The sequence below is a fragment of the Felis catus genome, chromosome E1 (genome assembly GCF_018350175.1).
Source record: "Felis catus isolate Fca126 chromosome E1, F.catus_Fca126_mat1.0, whole genome shotgun sequence".
NCBI lineage: Eukaryota > Metazoa > Chordata > Mammalia > Carnivora > Felidae > Felis > Felis catus.
Genome location: NC_058381.1, coordinates 33,559,772 through 33,571,881, shown reverse-complemented (window position 1 = coordinate 33,571,881; position 12,110 = coordinate 33,559,772).

Sequence of the window (12,110 nt, the reverse complement as noted above, 5' to 3'; positions counted from 1 at the left end):
CAAGGGCTTCCTATTCTTTCCAGGGAAATGAGACTTACTCTAAGGAAAAGTGTGTAACTATGCTCTAGGAAAGAGTGGCCATCAGAGGCTACTTTCAGATCCTGATTTATTTTCTATCCTTTTGTTGCACTATTAGAATTGGCCACAGTAGTAGAATCAACCCTACTTTGGTGGCTTCATTAGACTTAGCTGTTTGTTGCAAGCTTGGGTAAAGTCATATTTCCCAATCCTTGAATGTAAGGGCTGAGCCATGACCTATGGGCCCCTTCATGACTTGCCATATCCTTGTTCTATCTGAGTCTCCCTCTGCCAACCTGACCAAGACTCAACTATTGAATAAATGGTAGACAAACACATGGCTCCCATTCTGTACCACTGTCTACCTTCTGGGTCAATTCACTCCTATAGACTGGGTCTTTATCCCTTTACACCCATAGAGTACCCTTTTTCCTGGAGCAGACTTCTACTTTTATTCTAGAACTTGGGTTCCCATTATACAATCCCAAACAGTTGGTTGGTATTCTAATACCCAACTTAACTTCCCCCTGACTGCTAAGTTCTATATTCCACGTTCTTAACATGTTTCCTGGTGAATGGACACATATGAGAAAATCATTCATTCATTCTAATCCATGAATCAGGAGTGCTTGGCTCTTAAATTTGTGTTGCTGCCTTGATCTTTGGAGCATTGACTTGATGTGATGTTCCAGCTCTGACTGTTTTTAGGATTTGGAGATGATAATATCATCATACTCACTTTAAATTCTTCATCTCCCCAAAGCCTCCTTTACAACTGAATAGACTTCTTGGACCCTGATTATCTAGAGTATTGTTTGTTGCCCCTCCACACAAGTTGAGAACATGGAAAGAATCCATGTAGGAGCTAATGAGGTATAGGATTAGAGCTGTGGAAGAGGAACCACAAGAAAAAGAGATGCAGAGAAGAGATATTCCAGACATCACCATACATTTAAGTTTCACCCCAAAATTCAGATTTTTGTTTTTATTTGATCTGAACACATATAAACAAAAGCACTCCAGTCTTCCCAGGATAAAGAGGTTATGAAGGCTTTCAAGAAGCTGTGGCAGGAGCCAACCCTGCTGTGGGACCATCACATTGCATGGTGACAGAATGAAAAGTGGTACTTGTGGGCAGGGTGCCGAGCAAGAGAATGATTGAGAACATCTCTGTGGTGATGTTTTGCCATTTTAAAAGGATTTGATCCTGGTTCTTAAGAGCAGTGTTTTGGTTTTTTTTAACCTCTTAAAAATTCAGTATTGAAACCCTTCTGTCAAGGGAAACTTATGTAGAAAATTAATATGGAAAGCATCCAAGACAGAGCTGCTCAGGTTGAAGCAATTGTGGAGTGCCTGAGCCCTGGCCACCATCTTTCCTCTCCAACCCTCTCACTATGGCAGCACCCAAGGCTGGCAAAGCTCTCTGTCATGTCCACAGATCAGAGACCACAAACGGACGTCCCTAGAGCTGGATCTGGCACATGGATGTCCGGCTTGGATCTCACAATGTTTTACAAAAACTTGAGTCATTATTTAAAAACATTTTTTGAATGTTTCTTATTTATTTTTGAGAAGGGTGGGGGAGTGGCGGAGAGAGAGGGAGACACAAAATCCAAAGCAGGCTCCAGGCTCTGAGCTGTCAGCACAGAGCCCCGCGCAGGGCTCAAACTTATGGACTGTGAGATCATGACTTGAGTCAAAGTCTGGTGCTTAACCAACTGAGTCACCCAGGCACCCCTTTAAATGTTGTAATTCACATTAAATGGTTTAGTTTTCTGTCTCTCCTGAATATTGAAGTTCATTCAATATGGAACCTGAATTCTCACCCAATAATACTAGTTTAGAAAAGAAAAACTAGTTTAGAAAAGTAAAACAGTGTAGAAAAGAAAAAACCTGGGTAGCTCAGTCATTAAGCGTCCACTTTTGATTTTGGCTCAGGACATGGTCTCAAGGTTCATGAAATAAAGCCTCATCTTGGGCTCTGTGTTGTCAGCATGGAGCCTGCTTAGAATTCTCTCTCTCTCTCTCTCTCTCTCTCTCTCTCTCTCTCCTCTCTCTCTCTCTCTCTCTGCTCCAACCCTGCTTGCATGCTCTTTCTCTCAAAATAAATAAATGACCATTTAAAAAAAAGAAGAGCAGTGTTTTACAGTTCTTCAGAAAATAGGACCAGTAGGATGGATACATACATTCCTGTATCCATGTATCTCCACGTCTATCTATCTATCTATTTATCTATCTATCTATCATCTATCTATGATCTATCTATCATCTATCTATCGAGAGACTAATTTTAAGGAATTGGCTCACACAATTTGGCTCAGAGAAGAATTGTAGCTTGCCTCTGGAGGCATCTGATGAAGGTAATCTTCATATTATGGAGGGTAATCTGCTTTACTTAATCTTCTGATTAAATGTAATCTCATCTAAACATCTCATCTACAAAATGCCTTCACAGAGCATCTAGGATAATATTTGGTCAAATATCTAGGGACTGTGACTTAGCCAAATTGACATCTAAAATTTCAAGCAGCTTGTGACATATCACAAGAAGCTATCTTTTTTGAAAAGAAATAAGGCCTTTATTTTATTTTACTTTTCTAATGTTTATTTATTTTGAGAGAGAGAGAGTGTGTGCATGACTCATCTAGGGGCAGAGAGAGAATCCCAAGTAGACTCTGCACTGTCAGCACAGAGCCTGATGTGGGGATTGATCTCATGAACTGAACCATGAGATCATGACCTGAACTAAAATTAAGAGTTGGATGCTTAACCAACTGAGCTACCCAGGCACCCCAAGTACCCCCATAATGTTTTGTATGTCAAAAGGATCCTACTCAGGATCAGGTATTGCATGCAGTTCTCATGTCTCTTTAGTCTCCAGTCTGGAAGAGCTACTCTCTCCTTTTGAAGAGAACAGGTCAATTTTGTAGAATGACCCTTAATTTGGGTTTGTTTAGTGTTTCAAATTAGATTCATTTCATGTATCTTTGGCAGGCATAATACAGAAATGCTGCTTATTCCCCTCACTGAATCCTGTCAGGTGGACGGAGGGTTATCTGAAATCAGAGAGAAAGTTGTATGACCAGATGTGGATGGATGAGGCTTCTAACAATGAACTGAAGCAGCTGCAGGTCTTTGCAATCTGTTTGTCTGTGTGTGGATATGCCATATTTTATGTATTTCTCCTTGACTGGGTTCAACTCAGTGTGGTTTTCCGCACTCGCTAAATTTCTTCCTGATAAAATCACAAATAAGCAAATGTGACATTTGAGGTATGCTTAAATTATTCCTTAATATATCAATCACGATGGAACAAATTTATATTTTCACAACAAGTATTACAGCAAAACTGGTTATAAGATGAATCTGAATAAATCTTTTACTTTATTTGGATGATTTAGCAGACTTAACACCTTTTCTCTCTCTCTCTGTCTTTTTTTTTTTTTTTTTTTGGCAAAGACTTGAAAAAGAAGAATCTTAGAGTAGTGCTGGGATCAGCCAAAATTCTTTTCAAAGATGCAATAATGCCCATCAACAGAGAAGACTCGTGATGTTCGTTGATATATACCCTACCATCTTTGTCTTAGTACTTTTCCTGGAACATTTTACACACACGGTTACTCTTTCAGGGTTGTCTATTTACCATGCAGGCAATGGTAGCAGCGTACTCTCTCTCTGCAACATAGGCACAATCTGCCTGATAAATATCTACAGGGAAACAGAATATTTCTGCATGGGAAAAATACAAGGAAAGAGCAACCACATAAAAAATATTGCTAGAATTTGATTCTCAAAGAATATACATTATGTAAAAGGAGTGTCATGAAGAATTTCCATGATAGAAGAAACCATATGAGATGATACACTGCGGGATAGCTAGAGTCATTAACACGGACACTGTAGGCTTGCCCATTAATTTCCCAAAATGCCCAGAAATAGAAATTTATATAAATACCAAAAAAAAGAAGGAGCAGATTTTTTAAACTTTTTTTGAGTTTTGATTTCTGCACCTCTGAGAGTTTCCTTTCTCTCCTTTCCAGCTGATTTCAATAGCCCTGTCTTTTCTCTGGGCTTTTGACAAGTGATGAGACTCACGATTCTTGACAGCCCTCAAGCTTGGATTTTACTGAACAAAGTAAGGCTTTAGCCGAACAAGTGGATTTCATATTTAGAGCTTCCTCGGGTAGAGATGCCAGTTTAGGGAAAAATCAGAGACTGTAATTGTTCTTTTAGCACCCTACATCCACCCTTTTAATACTTCAGACTTCCCCTGAAAAGAGAAAACACGTTTCATTCTAGGCTTGAGTCACAGCCCATCTTTGTGCTGGCTGATATAGCATTTTTTTTTAAAGCATATGACTTATCTCTTAGAGAAAAAGAGAGAGCTATCAGCCTCTTGGCCAAAAGGTGCACTTTCAAAGAGCAGGCTAAATTGAGCGAGGCACAGACCTGCTGTCTCATTCTATGATTTGGATTGTAGCATTAAAGATATTGCTGGACAAGTATGCTCATTAAAGCATTATTTGTCATTGGAAGAAAAGGTCCCACAAAATCTGGAAGCAAACTGAATGTCTATCAAGAGATTAAGTTATTTTTATCCAATGGAATGATAGGCACCCATTTAAAGTTATCAGTTTCTTTACATAGAAATAAGTTCATAACATTGTGGAAGGAAAAAAGAGGATGGAGGGGAGTATTCAAATTAATAGCATGAGTGTGTGAGTATGTGTGTGTGTGTGTGTGTGTGTGTGTGTACATGCATGTGCATGTAAGTGCTTAAAAGATGTTCACCAAATTGCTGGTGAACAGTACAAACTGGTACAAATTTTGATTGGTGACATTTGTAGTGACAGATTTTTATTTATGTAAAAACATTTTAACAAGGAACATATATATTTCTAGAATAAGAATAAAAAGTAAAACAGAATTCCCCGGAAGGACAGAAATAAACTATTTATTCCACTGGTCCTGAAACTGTAATAAATAAATGATTGAAACCCATATTAGGGAATAAAACATCATCATTGATAACAACAAGAAGTAACTGAGACTTTGGTCCCTAAGCTATGAAAAGTCCTTGCAATACAGTGACTTTTCTCTCAAATCAAGAAGGCTGTCAAGTGTCTTCATACCTCTCCAGATTTCAAATAAAATGTATGTAACATTGAAAGTTAAACTATCCTGGAAGGCCAAATGAGTAAGCATCTTGTAATGATGCAGGGGTATAAGGAGCCTGTGAATGCCCGCTATGTGCCAGAAACTTCCCTAAGTATTTTATGTATGCTGGTTTATTTCATCATCTTATTATATCACTAAGCCAGGTACTGTTAGTATCCCCATTTTATGGATGAGGTAATGTCTATAAAGCAGAGAGGCAAGCCAACTTGCTTAAGAGACCTAGGTGAAGCCAGTATTCAGTTGAGACCATCTGACTCCTGAGCCTGTGGTCACAATCATATGTGGGGAATACATTTGGGGAAGCCAAATCCACATTTCAGATTGGTGGAAGAGGCAAGGAGGAAGGAGGGGCAGTGCAAAGTGACATCTGTGTTTTATCAGATCTACATTTGGTAGAGAAGAGATGGAAAAATGTCAATGCTGTTGGTAGTTCCTGAACAATGGTAATTGAGGAGAGCTAAATTGGTAGTTTATCATTAAAAATCCCTATGAGCTATAGAAATTCGCTGATTAAAACTAATCCCCTTGGGGCACCTGGGTGGTTCAGTCAGTTAAGTGTCCAACTTTGGCTCAGGTCATGATCTCAAGGTCCATGAGTTCAACCCTGTGTTGGGTTCTGGGCTGACAGGTCAGAGGCTGGAGCCTGCTTCAGATTCTGTGTCTCCCTCTCTCCCCTCCCCCGCTCATTCTCTCTCTCTCTCTCTCTCTCTCTCTCTCAAAAATAAATAAACATTTAAAAATGTTTTTAAAAAGCATAATCCCCTCTTTGACTGATATGATGACCCATAAAAGAAGGAACTCTAAACTCCGAGAGGGAGTATACTCACAGAATATATTACAGTTTGGATAAGATAGTATTCTCAGCCAACAAATCAGAAATGAGGGACTGTCTGCCCCAAATTATCCTACTGTTCCCTCCTGTTGAGAAAAATAGAGGTCACAAATGAACTATTCTTATTCAGAAAACAAGCAAAACTAACCTAATAAAAAGGAGATCTAAAACTTAAAAGACAAATGGAAAATATGTATCTTAAAAAAGTTATTTAATGAATAAAAGGATATTTTAGATAACTACTGTCATACTCTCAAATCATTAAAGAAACATAAGCATTTAAAAAATTATAAGGAATCAAAAAAAAGCTATTAAGTCTACAGAAAGAGAGTTAAGAGTGAGCTGCCATATGTCAGAGGAGACAAAAATAAGATATTTTATGTAAATGACAACCACACAAAAATGTAGAAGGAGTTTGAATAGATACTGATAAAACATAGGGGCATGGTGAATTGGATTGTGAAAATTATATAATATAAAAGGTAATAATTACAGCAGTTAGAGAGAGGTAGGAATATTTGGAGGACACAAAAAATATATTCAACATATAGATAATCACCATCGTCATTGCTGAAACAGAAAAAAACAACACACAACACATGTTGCATATGGACCAGAAAAAAAAATATGCAGGGATATAATACAAGAAAGCTTTTCTAAAAGGAATAAAGCCATAAATGCAGAGATTGAAAGAATACTATGTGACCCAAGGGAGAAAAACTGCTAAAGAATGACAATCACTGAAACATATCCTGATCAAGTTACTATAATTCCTGGATATGAAAATTAACACGACTGTTATCTAAGTAGAACAGATATATCTAAACAAAGAAAAATCAGATTGGCTTCACAATTCTCCTTAGCCACATTTCAACAGAACAATACATCAGAATGATATTTTCAGAATTGTGAGAAAAGCAAATGTAAGAATTCCATATCCTGCTACGTTTTTGTTCTTTTAAAATGGCATGGAAATTTAATGTCTGTAATTTAAGAATTTAGAGAAAAGTTGCACTCAGCTAGATTGATTGGATAAATATATTTTTGAAATCTAGCCAATCAGAAGAAAGAGGAGGAGGAGGAGAATCAAAATGAATAAACCGGAAATTCGAGAGCTGAATGATAAAAAGAATTGATCACTGAATGTACATAAATACAAAAATTAGACTTCAGAATCTGTATTTAATGGTTTACAGAATACAATGCGAGGGGTATCAGACCTGACAATGTAAAATTTTATACTAATAAAAATCAAAGAAAGGAAGACACTATAGGTAGGAGGCATTTTAAGTATAATATTGTCCATATTTTTTCAGGGCAAGTTATCAATAGATATTGTTGAAGTCGCTAAACTAGCAAATAAAATTTTGCTGTATTATTTTAAAGTTGGAAAATATTAAAAGGGCCACTGGAAAACCTACAATTTTATTTCAAAGCTTTGAAATTACCAAAAGGGGGAAAAGGCAAAAAAGATAGCAAGAAAGAAACCTACATCACAAAGCAAACATTTAAAAATAATACCCACTAGGGGCGCCTGGGTGGCTCAGTCGGTTAAGCGGCCGACTTCGGCTTGGGTCATGATCTCGCTGTCCATGAGTTCGAGCCCCGCGTGGGCTCTGTGCTGACAGCTCAGATCCTGGAGCCCGTTTCCGATTCTGTGTCTCCCTCTCTCTGCCCCTCCGCCATTCATGCTCTGTCTCTCTCTGTCTCAAAAATAAGTAAAGGTTAAAAAGTAAAAATAATAATAATAATAATACCCATTAAAAACAAAACAAAAAGCTAGCACCTGAAAATTAAATGAAAAACAATTCTCTCCAGTAGGTCTCTAGTAGTTTTCCACAGGAAAACTTTGAAACATTCAGAACCTTAAACACTCATATTACCATAGTGGATTTTCCTGGTGGTAAATCTGGATATATTCTGCCTTTTCTTCTTACTAGAAACTAGATGTTGCTACCCTTCAGATCTGCAGTTCTGTTTCTCAGAACAAGCTAGGGAATGGCCTGATGGATACGTTGGAACTCTCACCTTCCCTGCCAGGGGCGGGGTGAGGAATGACCATGCAAACCAATTCTGGCTAACAATATGGGAGAAGAGACATGCTACAGACTTCCGGGAAAGTTTTTCCTCGTGTTTGAGTGAGCCAAGGAATGCCAATTGTGAATGAGGAAATATGGATCTCTAACTGCTACAGAAGCAAGGAAATTCATCTTAGGACACAGCCTTTACTGGGGACCACAGAGTAGGGAGACATGGAAAGTCTAGGGCCTTGAAAACATCCTGGAGCTGCCCATAAATCAACCTGAGTCCACTCTTCAGATGAGCTTCTTTTAAGGTGAGCTAGTAGGTGTTCTCATCTCCAGTCAATCTGAGGTTATTTTTTGTTTGTTTTGTTTACATTCAATAGTATGCATTTAATTGATACAATTAATGAAAAGAATAAGTAAGTCAACTCAATTTTTCTATAAGCATTTATTAAATGATTATGTACTATGCATAGACATAGAGAGTTTAATAAATATATGCAGCAAATGTATACACACACACACAAAATATATATATACAGCAACCCTATACATGTACATATATATGAGGACAGAAGGTGGAGAGGAAAAAAGTAGGAGTGATCTGGAAGGATATAGGACAAAATGCTGACAGTGTATAACATTTCATGCAAATTGCATTCTTTACAAGCACATATGACTTTAACAACAAAATATTCTTTGAAATTTTTAAATATCTAAAAAAAATCTATTTTCATTTTGACAATAAAGAAATCCCTGCTGATCTAGTATCTGCCCTTACAAAAAAATGTCAACATTGTGTCTTTGGCTATAATCCACTGGTGAGAAGGTCTCAGCAGGAATACAGCAGAATTCTGTAGTCTGGCTGGGCTTACATTTCCTATTTTATCAGAAAAAAAAAATCATAGAACAAAATGCTTCAACAGCCCAACATTTCTGGAACATTCATATCTGCAGAAGAAAGAGACTAAACCTCACTTTAAAAAGAAAAAGCTATCCCAAAAGCACATTCTGCAAAGCGATAGCTCTGTAGGCACACACATCTTACTGGTCTGTAATAAAGATCTTGTTTATCAAGGGCAACATGTTTTAATGGCTTGGGAATTAAAATCTGGTTTCAGCCACCCCTTTGCCCCGTCGCAGTAAATTAAATTTAATGCTGACAGGAGTAATACCCATTAGACTCCAGAGCAATAAATTTAAGCACCAAATTAATGAAACTGGACTGAAATGAAGGGTCTGGAAAGAACATTATGGACAGAGCAGACTCCCTTAATGATTGTTCTTTTCATAATGGAGAAAATCAGATCTCAGAAGTAAAATGCAAAACCACCCACATTCTCAACAGCCCCAGGGATTGCTGGTGCTTGTTTGTACATTTCTGTGGAACCTCCACTAGCAGCATTTCCTGAATATCTTGTTAGTCCTTTTGGGTAGAGCAGTGCCATCTGAAGAGAAGAGTGGATGTGATCAAGAAGACAATGGGAACTTGTACTGAAAAGCTCAGGGGGAAACGAAGGGTAATATTTCCTCAGTAAGAGGCAAAACCTTCGCTTTCCCCCCACCCCCGCATCATTAATATAAACCATCTCACAGCTTTAAATTTGTTTTTTAGAACAACATAAATTTCAAAACACTGCAGATCCTGGGTTTATAGGAGTTAAGAGTTCTACCAAAACTTCTCGATGGTTTTTTTAAGTGTTATTGAGATGTAATTGACATGCATCACCGTATACGTTTAAGCTGTACAGCATCACGGTTTGACTTAAATATATTGTGAAATGATGGTCACAAAGTTTAGTTAGCATCTATTGGATACAGACACAGTAAAAAGAGAAAGCAAAAGCAGCATTGGGGTGATTCAGTTGGCTGAGCCTCCAATTCTTGATTTTGGCTTAGGTCATATCTCATCGTTGAGGGATTGAGCTCTGCATCAGGCTCTGCACTGAGTGTGGAGCCTGCTTAAGATTCTCTCTCCCCCTCTCTCTATGTCTCCCACCCTCTATCTCTCTCTTTAGGAAAAAAAAAGAGATAAAGCAATGAAGAAAAAAAAATTTCTGATGATGAGAACTCTGAGGATTTATTTTAACAACTTTCATGTGTATCATACAGCAGTGTTAGCTCTAGTCATCATGTTGCACATTACATTCTGAACCTTCCTAGAACTTATTTATCTTGTAACTGGAAATTTGTACATTTTGACCACCTTTCTCCAATTCCCTGTTGCCCTACCTCTGGTAACTAGAAGCCTGATCTCTTTTTCTATGAGTTTTTTGTTTGTTTTATTTCATATATAAGTGAGACCATACAGTATTTGTCTTTCTCTGTCTGGCTTATTTCACTTAACATAATGCCCTTAAGATCCATCCAAGTTGTCACAAATGGCAGGATATCATCATTTTTTTATGGCTGAAAAATACACACAGACATACAGACACACAGACACACACACACACACACACACACGCACACACCTTTATCCATTTATCTATTGATGGACACTTAGGTTGTTTCCATGTTTTGGCTATTGTAAATAATGTTGCTGTGAACATGGGGGTGTGGATATATTTTCAAAACTTTTAGATTATAATCAGGGTACTCAGAGGTGAAAATGATCTTTTTGCTATTCTATATCAATAATGCTTCCATTTTATCATTGATATACCTGTCGCATCTCATTGAATATTGTAGCATCTGCATTGTGATGTCTAGAATTGTGGTCAGCATGCGGGGACCATTAGGGAGGATAGCTCAGGAAGAGCCTCAGTACTTGATAACAATCAATGTTGACATACAGTTGGAACTACTCTGCATCCTGACTCCTGGATATGTAAGATAAAACATCTCTGTGTTTTGTAAGCCTTTGAAGTTACTATTTTTCTAGTACACGGAGTCAAAATTATCCTTAATAAAGAGGATCAAGAACCAGAGCTTTATTCAGACACTTAGAACCATTTTGATTTAGTTCCTACTATGTGTGAGTCAGACATTGTCCCACTTTCATGGAGCCTACAGCTTAGTGAAGATTTCAGACGTTTAAAATACAAGCAGGATCTCAAGGGTCCTGAGATCGTGCTGAGTAAAAAAAAAAAGCCAATCTCGGGAAATGGTTCCATACAGTATGATTTTGTTTAAATGGCATTTTTAAAGTAACAAAATGATGGACATGGAGAACATGCTAGTGATTGTCAGGGGTTAGGGATGGGGGTTGTGGGGGTGGCTATAAAGTAGGTCTGTGGTATTAGAATATTTCTGTATCATATATGATAGAATCACATGCACACACACACACACACACACACAAGCATGAAATAATGAGGCTAAATAGTGTCTATGGGTTGTATCCATGTCAAATTCCTGGTTTTGATATTTTACTAGCTAATACGAGGTGTTGCCATTGAAGGTAAATGGATAAAGAGTACATGAGACCTCTCTGTACATTTTTGGGTCAGCCTCCTATAAATCTATGATTATTTCAAAATAAAAGTAAAAACACAGAGTTATAAAATAATAATAATGAGGAATTCCCCGTTAGGATGACAGACTGAACACATTCGTCTAATATCTAATTTCTCCTTCTCCAAAAGCACCATTAAAACTACTGGAAACATTTATTTTCCTTAGGAGTTCAATCCAAAGTGCAGGGAAAACAGAAGCAAAGTAACATTAATGGTGCTTTGGAACCTGAAAAGCAGATGAGCCAGTTATAATGGGCTTAGTACCCCAAAGAAAGGCAAATCCTGAGCCAGCATTACAGCTGGAAAGCAACTCAATACTACAAAACCTCTAAAAGGTTTACATTCTGGCAGTTCCAGGAACTTTTAGAATTAGGGGAAAGGGGTGTGGGGAAAGCTAAAACATATTTTCTTGAGTAAAATATTTTTGAAAATTATAAATCTAAGTCTTCTCCCCTATCCCATGATGCTGAGTGACAGCCCATCCTCCTCCTTGGCAGAAGAATGGATATTTATTTTTTTGGGAAACTCATTTTCACCAGGATCGAGGGGAAGAGTTGAGAACATGAGTACTAGCTGAAATATAAGTAGGGGGTGGGGGGT